Raw genomic sequence first — 19,614 nt, 5'->3', positions numbered from 1 at the left:
CGAGGCGGGCGGATCACGAGGTCAGGAGATCAAGACCATCCTGGCGAACACGGTAAAACCCCGTCTCTACTAAAAATAAAAAAACAGTAGCCGGGCGTGGTGGCGGGCGCCTGTAGTCCCAGCTTCTAGGGAGGCTGAGGCAGAATGGCGTGAACCTGGGAGGCGGCAGAGCTTGCAGTGAGCAGAGATTGCACCACTCCCGCCTGGGCGATGGAGCGAGACTCTGTCTCAAAAAAAAAAAAAAAAGAAAAAAGAAAAAAAAAAGAAACACATTTCATAAGGCCATAGCTGCCACAGAAAGAGAGTCCTCTGATGGATCTGGGCAAAGTAAACTGAAAAACCTTCTGAAAAGGATTCACCATTCTAGACGCCATAAAGAACAATCAGGATTCACAAGAAGAGGGCAAAATATGAACATTAACAGGATATTTGGTTAATGATTCCAACACTTACGAATGACTCTGAGGGGCTCAAGACTTCAGTGGAGAAAGTAACTGGATGTAAACAGCAAGAGAACTAAAATTGTAGGTGGAATGTAAAGATGTGACTGAATTGCTACAATCTCATGATAAAACTTGAACAGGGGAATTGCTTCTTGTGGCTGAGTAAAGAAAGTGGCTTCCTGAGATGAAACCAACTTCTGGTGAAGATGCTGTTTAGAACATTACTGCAGTGTCAGGGTTCGACCCCAATTCTGAAAGAAGATCTACGGTGGGGAATATGTTATCAAATAGCTACACTGTTTGATATGTTGTCACATGCTACAGAGGAATCTTTGGTGAAAGAAAGAGTCAATGTGACAAACTTCATCATTGCCTTATTTTAAGAAATAGCCACAGCCACCTCAACCTTCAGCAACCATCACCCTGATTCAGTCGCAGCCATCAACATCAAGGCAAGACCCTCTATCAGCAAAACGGTTACAACTCACTGAAAGCTCAAATGATCATTAGCATTTTCTAACTGTAGCTTTTAAGTAAGATATATACATTGTCTTTTTAGACAATGCTATTTTGCACACTTAATAGACTGTGGTATAGTGTAAACATAACTTTTATATGCACAGCAAAACAAAAAAATTCCTGCAACTTGCTTTATTGCAGTGGTCTGGAATCAAACCTGCAATACCTCAGCAGTATACCTGTATTACTAACAGTTTTGTCTAATCAACTGAATTTTGTTGATGAATTACTTCATTCAACATTTTTTGAGTCACGTATTGAACCAATCACTGGAACTAACATTATAATGACAAAAGGCAGACAATACCTTAATGTATAATAAATTGTACAGTGTACTAGAAGGGTTATGTGCTAAGTAGCAACAAAAGCAATCTAAGAAAAAGAGATAGGAAGTATATATAATGTGGGATGGTTTGTGCTTTTAGATAGGATAATGAACAATGGTCTCATTGAGGTTACATTTGCACAAAGATTGGAAAGGGATGAAGAAGCCACCTGAGAGAAAGAATTCCAAGCACAGTGAACAGAAACCTCAAAGATACTGAGGAGCGTATCTGGTACAGTGGAGAAATAGTAATATAAAGCCTGGTGTGGCAGGAGAAATGTGAACAAAGAGAAAAGTAAATGGGAAAAACACAGATCATGTGGGATCTCACAAGCCCTTTTTAAGAACTCTGGCTTTAAACTCGGGTGATGACCACGCAGGGTGGCCCACATGTGTAATCCCAGCACTTCTGGAGATCGAGTGGGGAGGATCACTTGAAACTAGGGGTTCAAGACTAGCCTGGGCAACATAGCAAGACCTTGTCTCTACAAAAAATTAAAAAAAAAAAAAAAAAAAAAAAAGCCAAGCATAGTTTTACTCAGGAAGCTGAGGCGGGAGGATTACTTGAGCCCAGAAGTTTGAGGCTACAGTGAACTAAGATTGCACCACTGCACTCCAGCCTGGGTGGCAGGGCAGCAAGATGCTGTCTCTAAAAACAAACAACAACAACAAAAACTCTGGGTAACAGTCATTGAGTTCCATAGCACAAAAAGATGACAGACATAATGACACAGATCAGTTCAATATCATTAATCAAATAGCCATTAAAATAGTGAAGCACTGAAAAATAAAGAAGTATCAGTCTCTAAAAGAATCCAAGTCAGGAGACTTTGTTTCTAGGCCTATTTATTGGCTGCTTAGTCTTAGATACATTCTTACCATCTCTGATTCATGGTTTCTTCACTTTTAAGATGGGGATAACAATAACAGTGCGTTTTAACATAGGTTAAATGTTTTGAGAATTATAAAACATTTGGAGGACTATACAGCCAGTCCTCCATATCCACGAGTTCTGCATCTGTGGATTCAAGAACCACAGATCAAAAATACAGTGTTTGTGGGATGCGGAACCTCAGCTGTGGAGGACCAACTTTTACTATCTGTGGGTTCCCCAGGGTCCACTGAAGAATTTAAGAATCCATGGATTGTGGTATCTGCAGTAGGTCCTGGAACCAGTCCACTGAGGGATGAATGTATTATGTTAGTTGTTTTCTTATTTTAATTTTACTCTACAGTTTATAACCCCTTCTAAAGTGATCTAAATGATCCTGAAACTTTGCGCACAAATTAAGGTTTTCATAAATTTAATCATGTTTTTACAACATTAAGGAAGTTCTGTATTGGTAGTACATTTTTATTTTTAATGAAAGAATCTTTTTGAAATATTTTCAATAAACTTTATTAGACACCAAGTCTGCTCCATGAACTATTTTAATATATACCTTAGCATACATATAAAAATCACTACCCTTAAGGGGTTTAGTTTGGTGAGGGGCACAGACACAAACAGATAATTTAAAAATATTATGGCTTCCATTCCAGCACAAGATTTCAAACTTCTGCTTCCCTCCCTCCATCTCAACCCTGTAGATTACACAAAAGCAAAAAGCAGTCTAATGAAGGAAAAACCTTGGGGACACTAAAAGCAACTGGCTTCTAGGGTGTTAAGGAAATGGCAACCAAGAGATGGAGCAGGCCAAATGCTACCAACTGGAAAACACCTAGTTATGACCTTTTCCATTGCTCTGGGCAATGCTCTGGGCAGAGAATTTCTACCCTACAGGATGCAATGAGACAGAAAAGCTCTGCTACCACCCCAGTGCCATCTGCAGAGTACAGGAGATTATTATATCAGGAAAGCACCAGAACACAAGCAGTTTGGGAAACGGTAACAAGTTTAGGTCACCTGCAAGGCCCCTGTGTGTTCTGTCCTCATCCGTGCTGCATAAATACAATAAGAATAGCAGGTCCTGGAGAAGATGATGCCTCTAGGCAGGTCAACAGGAAGTTCTTTTTTGGCACCAACTGTCGAAATGCATCACCCCGAATCAAGTTCATACACCCCCACATCTACTCCATGAAATCACACAAAAACGCATGTTAGAGCCTGGTCTTTCACCCTGCTCCCCAAGCAAATATTACTAGCTCATAACTTGGTACTTCTAGGAAAAATATAACCAGACACTTGGAGAGTATGAGCACAATGAAAGAAAGGCAACAAACTGAACAATCTATACCATAAGAAAAAAGACTAAAGTGAACACAAATTTAAAACAAACATAATAAATATTCACCAATTGAAGATACGTCAAGATTTTTCAAACTGCTGAAATAAAACTCGATGAGTTAACTAGCAAATTGAATACAGGGGCCAGGTGCGGTGGCTCACACCTGTAATCCCAGCACTTTGGGAGCCCAAGGCAGGCGGATCACGAGGTCAAGAGATCGAGACCATCCTGGCTAACATGGTGAAACCCTGTCTCTACTAAAAAATACCAAAAAATTAGCCGGGTGTGGTGGTGGGCACCTGTAGTCCCAGCTACCGGGGAGGCTGAGGCAGGAGAATGGTGTGAACCCGGGAGGCGGCGTTTGCAGTGAGCTGAGATCGCGCCACTGCATTCCAGCCTAGGTGACAGAGCAAGACTCTGTCTCAAAAAAAAAAAACAGAATATAGGGCAAGAACATACTAGTGAGCAACAAGTTCAGGCCAAGCAATTCTCCTACAAAACATTAAAAAAGGAATAAGGAAGCAGAAAATATAAACACTTCTCAAAAGGTATGAGACATTGTTAAAATATTTAAATGTCAATATCTAGTAAGATTCTCAGGAAGGGAAATAAGTAAATATCTCTAGAAATGATTAAGAATTTCCCAGAATTAGAGACTGAGAAACTCAGATAAAAACAGGATGTGTAACTCAAAGAATTCAAACATGATGTAGGAAAAGGCCGGGCGCGGTGGCTCAAGCCTGTAATCCCAGCACTTTGGGAGGCCGAGACGGGCGGATCAGGAGGTCAGGAGATCGAGACCATCCTGGCTAACACGGTGAAACCCCGTCTCTACTAAAAAATACAAAAAAAAAAAAAAAAACTAGCCAGGCGAGGTGGCAGGCGCCTGTAGTCCCAGCTACTCGGGAGGCTGAGGCAGGAGAATGGCGGGAACCCGGGAGGCGGAGCTTGCAGTGAGCTGAGATCCCGCCACAGCACTCCAGCCTGGGCGACAGAGCGAGACTCTGTCTCAAAAAAAAAAAAAAAAAAAAAAAAAAGGAAAAAAGAGAAGATGAAAACTGTGAAACCTAAATACTAAAAAGAAAACAGATTTCCAAGTCAATTTATAGTCAAACAATAGAAAAAATAAATCCCAAAGTAAAATTTTACAAAAACTGACAACATCTTTACAAAAAGCCTGATAAAGGTGAAAAAAAAAAAAAAAAGAGAGAAAGAGAAACATAAACACTAACGAAATTGATAAAGGAGAAATGACCAGACACATAAGCAATGGTAAGAATATTACTTTCTTTCTTATGGCAATAACTTTGAAAATCTAAAGGAACAGGTAATTTCCTACAAAATACAAATTACCAAAATTAATACAAGGAAAAATGAAAAGCTTAAAAAGGCTAGTTTAGAAGAAAATGGAAAAGAGATAAAAGTTCTCCCATGTTAAATGGCATCTGGGTCAGATAAATTCAAAGTTAAATTTCATCTAGACTTCAAGTAACAGTTAATTCTAGTGTTAGATCCCTGCAGGCCACAGGGAAAATGAAATAGAAAGTAACCCCAAATCATTTCATAAGGCTAACATATCCTTCATATCAAAACATAGTAAATCTCATATGAATGTGACATGATTATAGGTACAAAAATTATAAAGAAAATGCTAGCAAACAGAATCTATCAATATGTCAAAGGAATAACATACTATTGAAAAGAATAATGCAGTTTATTATGAGAATGAAAACGTGTCTGTATTTATTCTCTCAATAAATATTTGGGAGGCTGTGAAGAAAATAGCTAACAGAGCATTATTCATAACAGTCAAAAAGTGGAATCAACCCAAACAAATGTCCATCAGCCAATCAATGGATAAACAAAATGTGTTATGTATATTCATATAGTGGAATATTATTCAGCCATAAAAAGGAAGTAGTGACACATATTACAACATGAATGAACATTTAAAAAGTTAAGCAAAGTGTAAGAAGTCAGTTACAAAAGATCACATATTATATGATTCCATTCATATGAAATGTCCACAACTAGGAAATCTACTAAGATAGAGAGAAGATTAATGGTTGTTTAAGACTGGACAAGTGGGGGCTATAGGAGCATGAGGGGCGATCATTAAAGGTAGAGTTTCTTTCTGAGGTGGTAAGAATGTTCCAAAATTGACTGTGGTAATGTACATATATTTCTGTGAATATACTAAAAACCACTGAATTTTACACTTTTAAAGGGTGAACTGTATGGTATGTGATTACATTTCAATAAAGCTGATTTTTAAAAAGAGCAAAAGAAAAGACTTTACATAGCACTCCTGAGACTGCCATCCTTACAGTGGTCTGCTTGCAGGGCTGACCTTTGGGAATTTAAGATTTGGGAAGGCTTCTATGACCCTGATAAGAGTGGGTCACTGCACTTAAACTGCACAGACAAAATGTTTATCCTCAACACCTGTTTTCCTTCTGGAACTCTGGAATTTTGGTACGTCCCAGGCAGAGGATGCTTATGTGACCACCCCATAATAAAATGTTAAGCACTGAGTCTCTAATGAGCATCCTGGTACACAACATTTTACACATGTCATCACAAAATCTATTGCTGGAGAAATCAGTGTGCCCTGTATGACTCCACCGGCAGAAGACAACTGGAAGTTTGTGCCGGGTTTCCTCCAGACTTCACCTCCTGCTCCTTCTCTGTTTGCTGATCCTGCTTTATATCCTTTCACTGTAATAAATCACAGCAATGCATACAACTATATGCTGAGCCCTGTGAGTCCTGCTAGAGAATCAACAAATCTGTCAGGTGGGAGGGATCTTGGGGACCTCCAAAATCAGAGGAATTATAATACAGTAGTTGAAAGCTGCTTCATTTCTAGCAGACTGGCAAAAATATAAAAATACTATTGGTGAAGATAAAAGGGAAGAAGTACCTTCTTTCACTGCTAACAAAAAATGTAATCATACTATTATACTCTCTGGCAATATTAGATCAACATGGCAACAACTATTAAAATTTAAAACACACTTCAACCTCCAAAACTCAATACTGAGAATCTATACCCCAGAAATAAAAGTACTATTTTTATTGAGGTACATTAGGTTGTACTAGTAAATAATGAAGGAAATAAAGTAAATATCCATCAGTAGGAACATAATTGCTAACAGGGTGTTTGCAGTGAATTCCTATAATTTTATGTTACCTCTGCATTCACTTTGAACATAAGTTGGACTTTCTCGTATCAGAAACAGTGCTCAGTTACCCTTGACAGTTTCCAGTTTTCTGCCTGCTAGTTCCTCAATGTGGTCAATCCAGATATCTACTTTATACAATTGCTTCCTAGTTACCACCTCTTTATAGGTGGTCAGTGAAATACAACCCCCTTGACTTGACCTACTGACTCACACAGCCTGCATGGGCTGTGCAGATATGCCACAGTGACCACCTTTCAGTCGCAGTGACTCCATGAAACATGTACCCACTTACTCTAAACCCACCAATTAGAACTCCCTGCAGGAAACCCACCTAGGTAATATCCTGGACTCCAATAAAGGCTTTGGCTCAAAGGTTCCCCTTGCTCTCTGTCTCTTGCTCCCTACCCAGTGGTTGAATATGCGTGTCTTGGTGGCTCCTCGCTTCCAGTTGGCCGTAGGAGGCATGCTGCCCTCTCCTCTCTCAATTTGTAAGTAACACTGCTTCTGTTATTTCATGTGTTTTAGTGAGTTGTATCCTGTGTGTCTCACCCAATAACAGCGGAATCCAACTTCTTTTCTGGTCAGGACTCTTCCAGAGAATGGCTATCTAGATAGGAATAAACTCAACACAGGTAAGACAAGAGCTACAAGGGCATCTGCCAGTATAAACAAGTTTCCTGTGAGAGACACCTATCAAAGGTCATGGATACTAAGGCATTAGGTCATATGCCAGGATAAAGAAGTATCCTGTGAAAGGCACACTGTAAACACCAATGACCAGATCTCCTGAAGTCCTGTCAGGGACGGGGTAGTGTTTATAGCCACTCTCCAGAGACAGACCACAAGACCACATTAGAGGAAAATACAACAGTGTTGTTGAGTGACAAAGGCAAAATGCAGGAATTTAATATGATCTCACTTTGGTAAAACAATGTATGTGTGAAAACACATATGCATTATATGATCACCTGAGCAAGGAGTATGTATGTATAATTGAAACAAGGTTAGACAGCCAACTTAGAAAATAAAAAAATATTAACTCTTATGTGCAGCTGAAGCCCAAAGAAAAAAAGAACAAAACATGTAAATATGCAAAGTCAGAGATATGCATATTATAGCACAAGATCCACGTGGAAGCAGAATGGGCTTCTTAGAGAGGTTACATCTTACTATAAAACCAAAAATGAGCACAAGTTTCATGTGTATGTTGGGAGGACAAGATGTATTTCAAAGAAATGCTATGAACCAAGTAATCAAGTAATATACACAATAAAGTATGAGGCAGACAGAACCAGGGGTCAGATCATGGCTGGTCTTGAAGGTCACATAAGAAATTTAGACTTCACCTAATAGGTGGCAAAAAGCTTTTGTTGGTTTTAAGCAGGGAAATTACAATCAGACTTGTGGTATAAACAGACCATGGCAATGAATCAGATGAATTTGAGGTAAATTAATCTGCACGTAAAAGGGATAAATTGGGAGGCTGGTGAAGGAATGCGGAGGAGAGATGGCATGGGCCTGCACAAGGGCAGCGGTAGCAGGAACAGGGGATGAATATGACACTCTTTCAGATGTAAGGTCAGCAAAACCTATGAAGCATAGAGGAAAGTAAAGAAAGTTCCCAGGTTTCTACAGTGCATGGTAGTAGTACTGTTACACCAACTCATATAGCATTTATAGGAAAATGAGCTTGTTTGAGAGAAAATAGAGTTCCATTTGGGATAAAATGAAAGAGATTCTACAGAACATTCAAGGGGTGAGATCCAGTAAACATTTAGATTCAAAAGGTAATCCTGTAGAAGAGTTTAGGGTTGAACATAATGGATTTTCAAGTCATGAACATATAAACACAAGAAACCATAAGAATAGATGAAATGGTAAAGAAAGGGCATGCAAGTGAGAAAAATGGCAGCCTGAAAGAATATCAGAAACACCAGGTTTATGGTAGTAATTATTACACTGGAGCCAAAAGGACAATATTATTTTAGTCTTTATTTCACATAATGGCACCATATATAGATGGCTGGATGGATGATAGCAGATAGTCACTATAGTCTATGTTGTGCACAATTGCTATTATATCTGACAGAGGTCTAGAGCTGATGTTGCTAAGACCATTCAGATTTATAATCCCCAGGCAGAATACTTGGGTAGCAAAAAGGAAGGCAAAGCAGAAGGAATCTAACTCTAACAGAAGGTCTAGAGGAACAGCTAGTAATTAACTCCTTCCTCCCTTTTATTCCTCTAAATCTACTTACACACACAACTGTAGTTTTCCTTACTCTTTCTTCTATTTTATATTGTTTTTTCTATTTCTATTTTAGTCTATTTTCTATTCGATAAGATACAAATTAAACCATTCAGAGGTCACTAGTATCTCAGTGACAGCTAATTTTCCTATGTACAATATTTTTGTACATAGGATGTTTAAGTTAACCAGCTTTTGAAGTGTAAGTTGCAATCAATAAAATTCATCCCGTTAGTGTACAGTTCAATAAGTTTTGACAAACCTACAGTCATGTAACCATTACCAGAACCAAGCTATAGAACATTTCCATCACCCTGAGAAGCTCTCCTGTGCCGCTTCACAGTCAATAACCTTCCTCACTGTGGTAGGCAGAATTCCAAAAGTGCACCCAACCCCCATCCCCAGATTTCATACGCTATAGAAACCTGTAAATATGACAAGATATCTATTCCATTATCACGTTACATTATATGGCACAGTTGACCTAAAAATATGGCGATTATCTGGTTGGGCCTAATGTAATCACATGAATCCTTAAAAGCAGAGCGCTTTCTCTGGCTGGTGACAGAAAAAGAGAGATTTGAAGCACGAGAAAGACTTGATGTGCCATTGCTGCTTCGAAGGTGGAGGGGGCCTTAACATGAGAGAACAGGTCCTGGTTGACAGTTAACAAAGAAACAGGAACCTCACTCCTACAAGGAAATACCTCTGCCAACAACCTGAATGAACCCGAAAGCAGATTCTTCTTCCTTAGGGTCTCCAGATAAAAGGCCAGGTCATTTGATGCTTCGACCACTTTTGTAAGACAGAGAGCAGAGAATCCAGTTAAAAACGACCTAGACTTCTGACCTACTAACACTGTGAAATAATAAATGTGCATTGTTTTAAGCTGTTAAAGTTGTGGTAATTTGTTACGTAGTATAGAAAATTAATACATTCAACCCGCAAGGAAACACTGATCCACTTTCTGTCCTAGTTTCAACTTTTCTAGAATTTCTCATAAATGAACTCATACTTTTGAGTTTCATCTATATTGCTGCACAAATCAGTAGTTGTACATTCCTTTTGATTACGGAATAATATTCTTTTGCTTATCTCTTTACCAGTAGGTAGATTAATTAGAGTTGTTTCCATTTTGGGGTTATTATGAATTAAGTACCTATATACATTCAAGTACAAGTCTTTCTGTGGACACATTTTTCTTGTAAATACCTAGCAGTGGGACTGCTAGGTTGTACTATAAATGTATGCTTAACTTTATAGAAAATTGCCAAAGTGCTTTTCTAAGTTTTTGAATACTATACAATTTTTAATTCCCCCCTTATATAGGAGAGTTATAACTACTCCACATCTTCAACAATTGTTACTGTAAGTCTTTTTAAGTTAAACTATTCTAGTGGGTGTGTTTAGCAGTATCACATTACAGTTACAATGTGCATTTCTGTAATGACTAATGATATGGAGTAGTTTTATGAAGATATATGCCATACATATATCTTCAGAGAAATACACATTCAAATCTTCTACTTATTATTGTATTGGGTTGTATGTGTTATTGACACAGGAGTACTGGGAAGGGAGGAGCATGGTTCCTTTAAATGATATGGAAGTGGGGAAGGGAAGTGCTGGGTAGAGGAGGCTGTGGTCACTGGCTAGGGCTCCACCTCCATGGACCTAGGTGAGGACAGGCACTCCTGCCTTTGTCCCCAAATGTTGCATTTTCCAAGACCACCCTGGCCCACCACGCCCCCATCCTGGGCCTATAAAAACCCGAAACCTTAGTGAGCACACACACACGCAGCCAGATGTCAAGAGGAGCACATCGGCGGAAGATGTGAGCGGCTGGTCATCAAAAGAAGCATGCCAGCACAAAAGCACATCAACAGGCACTGGCACACCACCAGGTCATTGATCACCGGGAAGAGGCGGAGTTTGGCCGGGGCCAACTAGTAGCCCAACTCCAGGTGAAAACCATCTCCCTTCTGGCTCCCCCACCGGCTGAGAGCTACTTTGACTCAATAAAACTTTATTTATATAATAATAAAATTTTATTTATACTCATTCTCCAAGACCACATGTGATCCGATTCTTCCCCTACACCAAGGCAAGAAACCTGGGATACAAAAAGCCCTCTGTCCTTGTGACAAGGTAGAGGGTCTAATTGAGCTGGTTAACACAAGTGCCTATAGGCAGACTAAAAGAGCCACCCTGTAACACACGCTCACTGGGGCTTCAGGAGCTGTAAACATTCACCCCTAGACACTGCCATAGGATCAGAGCCCCAAAGCCTGACCATCTGTATGCTCCCTTAGGGGTCTGAGCGGGGGACACTGAAGAAGCGAGTGACACCCCCATCGCACAAGGGAACCTTTCCTGTTTCATTACTATTGTTTTAAGTCAATCTCGGGTCACTGCAAGCTCCGCCTCCCAGGTTCATGCCATCCTCCTGCCTCAACCTCCCAAGTAGCTGAGACTACAAGCACCCACCACCACGCCTGGCTAATTTTTTGTATTTTTAATAGAGACTGGGTTTCACCATGTTAGCGAGGATGGTCTCAATCTCCTGACCTCGTAATCCGCCCACCTCAGCCTCCCAAAGTGCTGGGATTACAGGTGTGAGCCACAGCGCCTGGACGTTATTAGAGTTATAATCATCTCATAAAGTGAACTGGGAAGGGTTTTTTCCTCTTTAATTTTCTGGAAGAGTTTATGAAGACCTGCTATTATTTCTTCTTACAAGACTGGTGCAATTCATCAGTAGCACTATCTGGGCCTAGAATTTTCTTTATGGGAATACTTTAAATCACAAACTCGATCTCTTTGATAGAAAGTGCTACTTAGGTTTTTACTTCTTCTTCAGGGAGCTTTCATAGTTTGTGTCTTTAAAGGACTTTTCCCATTTCACCTAGTTGTCAAATTTATTGGCAAAAAAATTCACAATACTCTGTATTATCCCCTTAATGTTGGTAAGGTTTGCAATGATGTCCATTCTTTCACTCCTGATACTGTTAATTTGTATCTTCTCTTTTATTGATCAGTCTTGGCTAGGGATCAATTTTATTGATACTTTCAAATAATCAGCTTTTCATTTCACTAATTTTTTTTTTCTATTGCTTTCCTGTTTTCTATTTCATTGGTTTCCAGAACTCTATTATTTTTTTTCTCTGCTTACTTTGGGCTTAATTTGCTCTTCTTTTTCCATTTTTCTGATAAAAGCTTAGAGCTTTCTTCTTTTCTAATATAAGCATTTCGTGTTATAAATTTCCCTCCACACTGCCTTAGTTTAAATCCCACACAGTCTGCTATATTGTTTTCAATTTTATTCTGTTCAACATAGTTTCAAATTTCCCCTGTTCAACTTTCAAGTACTCCTTTCCCCAGCCTCCTGGAGTTTCTCCCTGTACCCAGTTCCCAGCCAGAGATTCAAGGGCACTCTTATGCAGACTGCCAGGGTTTTCTCTCTGTGAAATTCTTTCCCTTCTAGCATTCTGCTCCACAAATTCTAGTCACCTCAGCCTCCCCGACCATAGCTTTAAATCAGATCTATAAAGATATTTATAACTAACTTCCCTCCCTAACTCCACAATATTTAAATGCACTGGGTTTCATTGTTAAATAATTCTAAACTCATACATGCTAAGAAACAAAAGTTTAAAATGTGACAGTCATGATATTCTTTTGGCTAGTATATAGTAATTTGCATTCTAACAGTTCATTGTTAACACTCTGTAATATAATAAAACATGGCTGCTTTGGGCTTAATGTAGCATTTACACATCGGTTCTGTTTAAAGAAATTCAGGCCAGGTGTGGTGGCTCATGCCTATAATCCCAACACTTTGGGAGGCCAAGGTGGGCGGATCACGAGGTCAGGAGTTCAAGACCAGCCTGGCCAAAATGGTGAAACCCCGTGTCTACTAAAAATACAAAAATTAGCCAGGTGTGGTAGCACACACCTGTAATCCCAGCTACTCAGGAGGCTGAGGCAGGAGAATTGCTTGAACTCAGAAGGTGATGCTTGCAGTGAGCCGAGATAGCACCATTGCACTCCAGCTTGTGCAACACAACAAGACTCCATCTCAAAAAATAAAATAAAATAAAAATATTTAAAAAGAAATTCAGGTCTCCAATAAAATACTATATGGATATAGGTACTTAGACTGTGATGCAAATCATCTTCCTTACTTTGAGTTATGGTCAAAAAAGTATGAAAGCTACTAAACTAAACTAACTTTTTTCCTTCTTTTGACACTGTAAGAAATATCAGGTCAGGAGAAGTTTAATGGACTCCAGGTTTTAGAGACTGTAAGTAGTAGAGCTAAAATTCGGAATTAAACACTTTAAGGGCCAATTTAACACTTTTACCTCTAACCAAAGCACCTATGATGATCAGACCTGTTTTAAGGTAACCCTAGTAGCACTAAGAAAAATAATGTGGAAGGTAAAGATTCTAGAAGCACATCAGGAAGATCACGAACACAGAAGTACCAGGGAGGAAACTCTTAATTAGTTGGGATTTCTAACTTGTCCTCTAGCAAGTCACCTTCTCCTTTTTTGACTTTTCACCAACCCTAAAATCTTGGTTCTCTACTATTTAAAGGCAGCGATCTTCAAATTGGGATATGCACATCCAAGAAAACATAATGATTTTCCCAGAGATATAAGGTATGGTTAGATTTAAAGGAATTAATTTACAGATCTGCCAGTTCCAAATTTACACTTTCCTAGAACTGATCTGGCTAACAATTAGTCTGTAGTTCTTTCCCAGTTCTGCTTTCACAATTGCCTTCCTCCTACTTTACAAGATAATGACAAATACCCTTCACCTGTCCTACATCTTACTGCATTCTATTTTCTAGGTTTACTACAAAAATCTCCAGGTGCCAAACAAAGGAGCAACTCAAAATATTGGTGTACTTTAAGCTTCCTTTAATTGGGCACCTTAACTCACGCTCAACTTATCTCACTAAAAGATACATTTGTAATAAACTTTTAACTTCTTAGGTTTTAGTTATTTCTTAAAATGTATTATGTGCATATAGATACTGAAAATGGAGACAGTGAAAGTTCAGATTTACTGGTTCCCAAAGTAATTTTATGTATAACATAATCCACAAGGGAAAAATATACATCTTTTATTTTATTATAAAGAAGTATAATAAAGTGGTTGAAATGATTTAAATCATAAAAATAATTATAAAAAATAGTGAGAATATATTATTATTATTTTTTTATTACATGCGTTCCAGGAGAAAAAGAAGTAATGTAAAATCCAGCAATCCCTAGTGGTATATATCCAAAAGAAAGAAAATCAGTATATCAAAGAGATGTCTGTACTCCCATGTTTATTGTGGCATTATTCACAATAGCCAAGATATGGAATCACTCTAAGTGTCCTAAGTGTCCACCAATGGATGAATGGATAAAGAAAATATGGTATGTATACATAAGGGGATATTATTCAGCCATAAAAAAGAATGAAATCTGGTCAATTGCAACAATATGGATGGAACCGAAGGATATTCAGTGAAGTAAGACAGGCACAGGAAGACAAATATCCCATGTACTCACTCATATGTGGGAGCTAAAAAATAAATAAACAATCTCATGGAGATAGAGAGCAGAATAACGATTACTAGAGGCTGGGAAAGGAAGTGGAGAGGAGGGATAAAGAGAGGTTGGTCAATGTGCAAAAATACAATTAGAAGGAATAAGTTCTCGTGTTCAGTAGCACAATATGGTGACTAAAGTTAACAGTAATTTATTGTATATTTCAAAATAACTACAAGGGTAGTATTAGAATGTTACTAACTCAAAAAACAAACGTTTAAGGCGATGGACATCCCATCAACCCTGATTTGATCATTATACATTGTAGGCTTATATCAAAATATCACATGTACCCCATAAAGATGTGCAACTATTACATATTCACAAAATTTAAAATTTAAAAAAGATACAATTCTATTGCAACAATAAGGAAGAAAATAAAAGAACTAAATTGACATCCATCATCATAGAAAATTAATGTTAATTTAAGCTTGAAAAATCACCAAATAGCAATACAGAATTCATATTTAGAAATATAAATAAAACTATAGAATAATCAGCTGAAAGACTTAAAAGTGTTTGCTTCTTTGGGGTGGCACTAGAAGAGAAGTGCAAGGTGCTATTGTATATTGTGGTAAGTTTTCAGTGCGATGCAGTTTATGTCCATGTTTGATTTCAAAATCATCCTCCTCTCTCCTTTGCTCTGCTCTGTATGGGACAACCATACAGAGCTGATCTCTGCAAACATTTCCCAGGATCCCTGTGAATCCATTTCTGGCCCATTTCAGCCAATGAGAGCCACTGCCAGAAAATCAAAGACAGAGGAGAGAAGCCAAGGTATTTCTCCCCTTCTCTCTCTGCCCTGGTGCTATCTCTGGCATATTCTCCTCGAAGGCTCAAGTTCCCCGTCTATAGAAAGGCCTCTAAGGTTCTAGGTCAGGCTTGGTGGCTCCAGCTCTTGGGCTCCTGTCTTTGGACCTTAAGCGTAGGGACAGTGGTAACTTCCAACACCAGATAATTTATCTTCCCCTGGTGGCTCCTTAAGGTCTTTTTGTTTTGTTTTGTTTTGTTTTGTTTTTTGTTTTTGTTTGAGTTAGAGTCTCACTCTGTCATCCAGGCTGGAGTGTAGTGGCCTGATCATGACTCACTGCAACCTTGACCTCCTGGGCCCAAGCGAACCTCCTGCCTTGGCCTCTCAAAGTGCTGATATTACAGGTATGAGCCACTGCGCCCCTGTCACTAATACTAATTCTAATGTAATACGACAGTTTTGATTTTCTGAATGGGACTAATACAAGTAACTATTTGATATTTTCAGATACAGGTGTCAGAAAATATTGACAAAGATTCTCTCCTTGATCAAACTCTACTCAAGCTATTCCATGTTCTTTTTCATCTATTCCTCAACTTTTGGACTTGTTTGTCTCTATGTTGTCCAATTTTAGCAAAAGTCCTACTAAGTCAAGCCAGCCATTCTCCTTATCTGATCACCCTCATACCTGATTAGGTTCCTCATCCTTCACCATCCTCTAGGTGATGTCTGATCACCCTGGCCTGCCTTCAACAAGAATCCTGTTAGGTCAGTTTGGCCAGAATCCTCTTATTCCTAATGTTGCCCCCTAGTAATTTTCCATCCACCAACCACACCCACATCATTGTCTATAAATTCCCGTTTTTACTTGTAGTATACAGAGTAGAGCCCAATCTCTCTCCCCATCTGCAAGACTCCACTGCAGTGCTCCCTATATCTATCTGTAACAAGTGTCTTCCTTACTGTCTTTAACAATTGTCATGAATAATTTTTTCCTTAACAGCAAAAATTTCTAAAAGTTCAAATACATAAATATATTCACAATGCTTAAGAAATTCTTAAAGAAAAACATGAGAAAAATGGCAGAATCACTTCAAAGCATCTTATATTCTCCTAAACTGTTTACATTGAATGAAATTCTCAGAAGTTCACTTATGGCTTGTTAAAAGCAACTGCATTACTCTACAACACTGCAAATATGAAATAAGTAAAATAATATATCCCCAAATAAAAGAGTAGAACTTACTCTTTCTAAGAATTTATATTTGTCAAACTGCATTTGTGTTTTTAACTCCAATGTAAATAAGTACTTCAGTAGCAGATCTACTGAATGTATCAATACAATTTGATAGATCACTGCTTCTTCCTAAAAGAGTTAATAGTCCAGCTAAAAGGAAAAACTCAGCAATTTCCCTCTCTTTTAGTATACATTTTCGTAAATAATTTTTTAAACAGTATGGAAGAGCATATAAGGAAAACCAAGTCTCCCCCATATCAATTATATTCCCCATAGGCAACCACTACCAATGTCTTATGTGTCCCTTCAGAATGCATTTGTGCAGTTATAAACATATATCCACATTTGCCTGTAAAATAAGGATAATTACAACATTTACTGTTATTAAAATTTCTGTAAGGCTTAAATAAGAAAAAAACAAAATTTTTAACTTAATATTAAGTGCTTAATATCAGTTATTAATACTTTCCAATAAAATATTTACAAATAAAAAACTTAAATTTGAACTTCAAAATTAATCAGAAGTATGAGAAAGAGAGAGAGAAAGAAAAGAAAGAAAATAAGTCACTGCTGCTTTCTTATGAGTCAGTGCTTTACCAGCAATAATTTTATCCCAAAAGGCAAGATTCCAGAGCCACTCTCCTTCATTACCCCAGACAAGACTATCAGACTATCTTTTCTCCTTCCGAAACTTAAGCCCAATACGTAATTATTTAAGTAATCTACACCATGCTATATAAATTATTTAATAGGTGTTTTCCCCCAAAAGGGGATGACACTATATGGAATTTGGTCAAATTCTAACATCCAATAATTCTAACATCCAATAACTTTATCAGGCTACTAGAATGCTCTAGGTAAATGATAATGGCATCTTAAACCTGATTCATTATACCTATTATGGGTTGAATTGTGTCTCCCAAAAACACATGTCTAACTCCCAGACCTGTGAATGTCAATGTATTTGGAAACAGGGTATTTGCAAATGTTATCAGATTAAGATGAGGTCATTAGGGTGGGCCCTAATCCAATGTGACTGGTAGCAGTCATTACAAAAAGAGAAAGAGAGAGAATGATGACAGAGGCAGAGGCTAGAAGGATGAAGCTGCAAGTCAAGGAACACCAAAGATGAACAGCCACTGTCAGAAGCTAGGAAGGGGCAAGGAAGGATTCCATTCAGAGCCCTCAGTTGGAACCAATCCTGCTGACAACTGGATTTTGGATTTCTAGCTCCAGAACTGTGAGAGAATAAATTTCTGTCATTTAAGCCACCCAGTTTGTGGTACTTTGTTACAACAGCCCTAGGAAACTAATATAATGGTTGATAAAGCCATAAGACTCTTTGTTCTTTTATGTGTATTGATTTTTTCTTTTGATTATCAAACAGTACTTGTTCATTAGATTTCTGAAATACCACAGAAATACTACATAAAGAAAATTAGAAATATCCATAATTCCATATTAGTAGAGAATCACTTCTATTCAAAGATATTCTTAACAGTACACATCAAGCTGTAAAGTAAAACTTCATATTAACATCTTTTCACTAACAGCTCCTCAAAGATAAACTGAGGACTTTCTGATGATATGCTACAACTGCTCATCTTACTAGTAGAAGTATTTAAGATTTTATTTTAGATAACTAGATAGCAAACAGAAGAGTTATACCAAGTTGAAGTAATACAAAAAAAAACCTTTATCTTCAAGTAGACAGTGTCAGAAAAAAGAAAAAATATCTTTCATTAGAGAAGTAACTTTGTGTTTATAAAGCTAAAGGATTATAGTAAGGAAGGTATAATTGAAGAATAAATATTCTTTGATGTATAAAACCATTGTCACTCTAGAAATGGAGGAATTAGAGAAGACTGCAGTAGAAAATTTATACAACAAAGACAGAAAATAAAATTAATAAGAAAAAAGACTATAATACTGCCAACAAAAAGACGGTAAATTTTAAGTAATTTTCAATGTTTCCATTTTTTTGCTCTATTGTTTTGTGTCTACCAAAAAACTGTGATTTATTTCATGTTGCTTTTACCTATTCACCAGTTTCCACTAGTAACTAACTAGCAAAAGACAAGCATACACATGTATCCAGAATATAGGACATGGTCATAAAGAAAATGGCTTATGGTAGTCTACTTTAAGACATGATCTCCAGAAGAAAATTATGTCAAGTCAGCAATAACCTAACACGTATTTGCCTTGACAAAGCCCCAAACTGAACTCTTAACTTTATCTATACCTTCTTCCCCATCTCGGTCAATGGCTACTTTATCTTTCCAGTTGCTGAGAACAAGTATCTTGATGTCATCTTTGACTTCTTTTTCTGTCATATTTCAGGATCTGACCACTTCTCACCACCTCCACTTCAACAATTCTGGTCTTGGCCACTATCACATCTTGTGTGGATTAAAAAATAGCTGCCTGTCTCCTGGCTTCGACCCTTACACAGTAACATATAAGTCTATTCCGCGGAGTAGACAGAGATCTTTCTAAAATTAAATCATAAGGTCACTATCTGCCCAGCCCCTCATCCAACTTCTTGACCTTTGGCTTTCCCATTCCAGCCACATCAGTCTCCTTCTCATTCCTGCACACCATGCAAACTTCTGTTCTCTATATTGTTTGCACTGGCCATTCTCCTGCCTGGAACACATTCCCCCCATGATGCCCACATGGCTTTGCCCTCCCTCCCTTCATAATTGCTTTGCTAAAAAAAATCACTTAAATGAGGCCTACACTTACTTAAAATTGCAAACCATCACAATCTGTACCACACTTTCCCAATTCCTCTTACCTTTCTCTACTTTTTCTTTCCTCCTTGGCACTTTTCTCCTTCTAAATATATTATAGAATTGACTGTTTATTCTTTATTGTCTCTTCTCCAAATCCACTTAGAATGTAAAGCAAATCGCAAGCATCTGGAACAGAACACAGTGCATGGTTAAGTTTTCACCAAATATTTATTAAAGGAAGCTCAGGAAATAAAGTAAAATCTCAAACAACAAACCCTTTGGAAAAAACAGTGTTCCTAACAAAGACAACCTAGGCACTAAAGTATAGGAC

General features: G+C 38.0%; 1 protein-coding gene across 3 annotated transcripts in view; it reads right to left on the bottom strand.

Annotated features, from left to right (window-relative positions):
• USP53 (ubiquitin specific peptidase 53) overlaps positions 1-19,614 on the bottom strand; it is a 78,106-nt gene that overhangs the window by 53,763 nt on the left and 4,729 nt on the right. For all 3 annotated transcript variants that reach the window (XM_074040378.1, XM_005555804.3, XM_005555805.3), the window contains exon 2: positions 19,346-19,469. The gene's annotated coding sequence lies outside the window, so the exon portion shown is untranslated. The remainder of the gene's footprint in view (positions 1-19,345; positions 19,470-19,614) is intronic.

Source organism: Macaca fascicularis, chromosome 5 (assembly GCF_037993035.2).
Source record: "Macaca fascicularis isolate 582-1 chromosome 5, T2T-MFA8v1.1".
Taxonomy (NCBI): domain Eukaryota; kingdom Metazoa; phylum Chordata; class Mammalia; order Primates; family Cercopithecidae; genus Macaca; species Macaca fascicularis.
Note: the sequence above shows the minus strand (reverse complement) of the source record. Positions and strands in the feature narration are given on the sequence as shown.